The following is a 5,505-nucleotide window of genomic DNA, read 5'->3' on the forward strand; positions in this document are numbered from 1 at the left end:
GGATTACTTTTGACCAGAGCAGTGCGATACATAGGGAATATGCTGCTATTTGGATCAGAACCTCTGTTAACCCACTCTCTGCAGGTTAATGTTCAACACAGGTTATAATATTAATGTTGGAAACAAAATAAATAAGAGAGGTTAAAAAGGCTCAATGCAGCTGTTTTTATAGCAACATTAAATCATATCTGGGTAACAATGAAGTACCTTAATGTATTTTACTTGTTTTTATCTTGTTTAAATGTATCTCTAACTCTGCATTGTCAGAAAAGTATCTTTAAGTAAGCATTTCACTGTTAGTCTACATCTGTTTACGAAGCATGTGACAAATAACAGATTTATAATAGATTTCCATTAAAAAAAAGGGGGAAAATATTTTTTTGCAACAAAATCAAATTTGGTAGGAGTGTCTGGGAGTGGTCTGAGTGGGGAGGGGGGAACTGAAAACTAGCTGTTATTGGCTGAGACGTTTGGAACTCTTGATATTGGCCTATAAACCAATTTAAAAACATGCTGATGTCACCATGGAAAGCCGAAACTCCCGCCCATGCAAACCTGCTGATTAGAAGATCCTGGGTATGTTGTATTTTCAACCAGCAACTATCAGGAAATAACACTGTTTAAAAAAAATAAAAAATAAAAAACTTTTACAGTTAGTTTCATCAGCTGTTGTACAATATTATACAAAACACAAGAAAAAAAACTACATTTTGACTGCACTGGTCTTTAAGGAAATGGCTTTAGAGTGACATTAAATGAATAGTTTTAGTACTTCAGGACATGCTGCATCTGGAAACATGAGTGCATAAAGAGAGAAAACTGTGATTCAACTTTTTGGTGTCAATATAATACCGCAAAAATGGTGAATGAACCTTGTAAAACACCCGTGCATTATAAACCCCACTCAACCTTTGGGGATTTAAACTAGTGAACATTTGGCATCATATTCAACCTGGTGCAAGCGAGGATTCTTTTCTTTTAGTCAGATGATGTAATATACATTGCTATTCTGACAGGTCTTTGAACAAACAAAACCACATTCCAACGTCAGGTAACCACCTGAAACATGACACTGCTGAAGCACTTAACTTTTGTTGGAGAGAAGACATTTTGAAAAGGTTCTTCTCTGGTCATTAAAAAATAAAACACTAGAATGGAAACCATTTCCTCAGTAGCAAACAAACAAAAAGGTTCTCGCCACAATAAACACAACTGCAAAGCAATTATACTCAAATATGATAATGTAATACAATCTCTTTATAACTCCCACCTCACAGAACTGATTCTATTGTTTTTGTTTTCACAAGTGATACAGTTAACGCCTGTCTGTCATATCCATTCACAATAAAATACTTTAGACGGCTCGATAACGCAATCCCTACCCTCTTATTCAATTATTTGGTCTAAAAATTGTTTTTTTTTAATGAATGGATTAACAAAGAAAGCAAATCCGATTTTAAGTGGCAAATCAAAGTTGTGATGCCCCCACCCAGCCTAGTTAGTAAGTGGCTGGTGCCATTAGAATAGAGGTCATAGCAGGACAGACATCCTAAATGTCACACTATTGTCACACTAAAGAGTCGGACGACCGTGAACCTTCCCGTCCTGGGAACTTCATTAGAGTCTTATTCAGGAACGCAGCTATAGACGTGGACCTCTTCACCGCGGCTGAGCCCGAGGATGTCACCGGCCTTGGGGGTCTCTCTCCTGTGGACTGGGATGTGGAGCGACCCTCGGTGGAGGTCAAGCACTGAGGGGCCCCTAACATCTCTAGGAGGTCCATTGGGCCAGTGCGACTGAGGTACTGCCAGGCCTTCTTACCACTGGTGTCCCTGAGGGCCAAGTTGGCCCTGAACTTATGAACCAGAAGCCGGATCATCTTGTCGTTCCCGTGGATGGCGGCCAGGTGAAGAGGCGTGTAGCCACAGGTAGTCTTCACATCCACGTCCAGTTTCAACCCGGCTTTGTTGACTCCGTACCAGAGTGTGTTGAGGACGCGGTGGTCTCCATGTTTAGCGATCCAGTGCAGGATGGTATAACCAGTGATGAAGTCTCTCTTGGTGAGGAGGCTGGGTTCATCTCTGAACAGAGTGTAAATGTTGGCCCAGATTCCAGCGGCGCCCTTCACCAGCCAGTCATGCTCCTCAGGCTCCAGGGGGACCAGGTTGTGCCGGTGGAAGTAGGAGCTGTCATGGCCACTGATTAAGCTCTTGTTACTGGAGGCCCCAGATCGCATCTCCCCCTTCAGGTCTCTGTAGCTGGCTGTACGTGAGGTGGGGTGGGAGAAGGAGTGGCTGACGCTGAGGTTGGAGGAGAGGAGGTGGAGACGGTTGTGCCGTGCCGAGACGCCATCCTCCGGAAACCGTTGGTCCAGGTCGGCTCCGAGGCTACGACACATGCGGCTGCGGTGCTGGGTGCTTATTCGCTGGACGGCGGGTCGGAGAAAGGGCTCAGGGGCCGAACCATGAAGAGAGGTGGACTCATTGGACTCTGACCCGTCATCGTCATGGAGATAACCTGTGGAATGGTGCCATGACGATGCTATGTCCACCTCGTTGTTGTCAAGGTAACCGGTGGAGTGATGGTGACGCAAGGGGGCTCGCTTCACGGCGCAGTGCATCTGAGAGAGCTGCTCACCCGAGAGAAGCTGGTAGTTGAGGACTTCATAGCTGGCCCATTCATCTCTACGGGAACCCTGGGGCCACTCATCTCTACGGGAACCCTGGGGCCACTCATCTCTACGGGAACCCTGGGCCCACTCATCCCTGGAGTCCGGTGATGGGGAAAGGAGGAGGCTGCTGTGGCTATGACGGGAGGAGAGGCCGGAGTCGGCCTGGTGGTGGTACTGCTCTGAGTAACCAGAAGACCAACCACTAGCAGCAGCGGGGGTGTGGTACTGGTCGTCCAGGGGTAGGCAGCATTGGGGAGGCTGGGGGACAGCAGCTCTACTCTCCTCCAGATACTGGCTGTGAATGTCAGGGATAGAGACTGGGTCAGGGACTCCATCACGTTTTGGTCTGGGCTGCTGTGGGATGCTATGGTGGAGGTGAAGGCTGCCATCCAGGTTACCATCGCTCCTTGTCACCTGGGGGTCAGGGGTCAGGGGAGCAGCAGAAGGACTGTAACCATCAGATAAAGAAGGAGAGGAGCTGGCATGCTCTAGAGTGGTGAGCAGTGGACATCCTGTAGCTGCAGATGCTCCTCTGTGGTCAGCTTCAGAAGTCTTCCTCTTTGGCTGCACCGTATTCTGTTGCACCTGTGCTAGGTGAGGCTGATGTGTCAGGAGCGGATAGGACCTCTTGGCTTCTAGTGACTGCTTGCCAAGTGTGTGACCACCGATGTAAATGCCTTTGTGATTCAGTTCTGGGACTGAAAGAGTGAGAGTCACGGGTTCTTCATCCCATTTTGCTTCTGTGCTCTGACCACTTCCATCTTCTGACCCTTTTGATATTTCTGCATGATAAGATGGGCGGAATGGTGCCGCTCTGTTGCTGGATACCGGAGGTAGCGCATGGTCCGTCACATATGGCGAGGAGCTTTGGATAGGCTTTTCATAGGTGATTTTACTTTTCACATTGTTTTTGTTTACAATTCCAGACGAGGCCAATATCTTTTCTGTGAGTTGGATGGTGTTTCCCGGTGGAACATGGAACTTCTGATGTGTGACGTGCAAGTGCGTCTCGATCGATTTCTTCTGACCTCTCTCCTGGTTTCTGTTTACCGGATCTCTCGGCGAGAGGTCTCTCTCTCTCGCAGGTTGTTGTCCGGTGGAGGGTTTTGGGGAATGGGATCCGGCGGCGATATCTCCTCCAGCAACACGGCCCAGAAATGTCTTCCTCAATACAACGTATCTAACTCCCTCCTCCGTTTTCACCACAGCCACGGAGTTAATAAACGTTTTAAACAGTTCGCGGTTGTGTGTCTGGTTCTCGTGGTCCTTTATAAAAGCACTGAAGTGCGCCAACAATTCAGAGTTCTTCACTCTTCCACCGTTACACCGGAGAAAGTACAGCACCGAATCCTGAGTAAAATCGGTGGCCATTCCGTCTGTTTGCTCCAAGCCCGATGGAGTGTCAGCTGGGTTTTTCTGCGCCAGTATCACTTAACTCCGCCTGTATACCTGGGGCGTATTCATTAACCCGATTCTGTTGCAAAACGTTTCTTAAACGGAAGCAAACGGAACGAACACGGGCGGGACCAACCTGCATTTGTCCAATATAAACTGTCGTTTGCTCTGTTTGCTTCTTAAACTGTAAACGTTTACGTTTTGCAACAGAAACGGTTTAGCCTACTCCAAACGGAAAACGCAAACAATAGTATTTATTGGAGAAATTCAGGTAGGCCCCTCTCCGTTTGCTTTGCTTCCTTTGGTTCTTAAACGATAAACAGTTTCCGTAATGAATACACCCACGGTTTGGTTCTTAAATGGTAATTCATTGCAGAAACCGTTTACAGTTTAAGAAGCAAACAGAGCAAAATTAGATTTTAAATTGGTTAAATGCAGGTAGGTCCATCCCCATTTCGTTTGCTTCCGTTGAAGAAACGTTTTGCAAAAAAAATGGGGTAAGAGGCCCCTGAGAACGAGGTAACGTGCAGATGTTGTACTGCTGATGGTTTGTACCATTGTGGCTTCCGTTACTGAGCCATCTAGTTGTCGCGCCGGGGATAACAGTTGACAACTAGCATTTTTATTTATTTAACCTTTAACTCGGCAAGTAAGTTAAGAACACATTTTTATTTATTTAACCTTTAACTAGGCAAGTAAGTTAAAAACACATTTTTATTTATAATAACGGCCTACCCCGGACAAACCCTAACCTGGAAGACGCTGGGGCCAATTGTGAGCTGCCCTAATGGGACTCCCAATCACGGTCGGTTGTGATACAGCTTGGAATCGAACCAAGGTCTGTAGTGACACCTCTAGCACTGAGATGCAGTGCTTTAGACCACTGCGCCACTTGGAGCCCATTTTAGCTAAACCTTAACCTCAGTCTCCTAACCTGACACGTTTGTCCTTTTAACCTGCCATATGAATAGTTCTAACCTGCTGTGTAAGTCGCTCTGGATAAGAGCGTCTGCTAAATGACTTAAATGTAATGTAAACAAACCATCAGCATAACCACCCCGCAAGAAATGTGATGTCATATAAATTGAGCCTACCTAAAATAACGCTACGTTGCAATTTAGAAACGTGGAAAACGTTTAAAAATCATAGCCTACAACATTTGTTGGCTGGTCGCATTCAGACCTAAATCCTTTCATTGCTGTAATTTTATCTCAAACTTTAGGATATCCTGGTGTTGCAAGTTCCATGCTCTACCAATTTAGTACATTCATTTAGTCGCGTTATTGCCTCCCACCATTTACAGATGCTCCGGATGTTGCCCAGGGTCTGGTTTTCAAGACTAAATGTAGCCAATCAAGTTAATGCACATCGTATGTCCAGCAATATGCGGGACGACACAACGAAGCCACTTTGATACACAGTAACATGATAAAAACAGA

The sequence above is a fragment of the Salmo trutta genome, chromosome 23 (genome assembly GCF_901001165.1).
Source record: "Salmo trutta chromosome 23, fSalTru1.1, whole genome shotgun sequence".
In the NCBI taxonomy this organism is placed as follows: Eukaryota; Metazoa; Chordata; class Actinopteri; order Salmoniformes; family Salmonidae; genus Salmo; species Salmo trutta.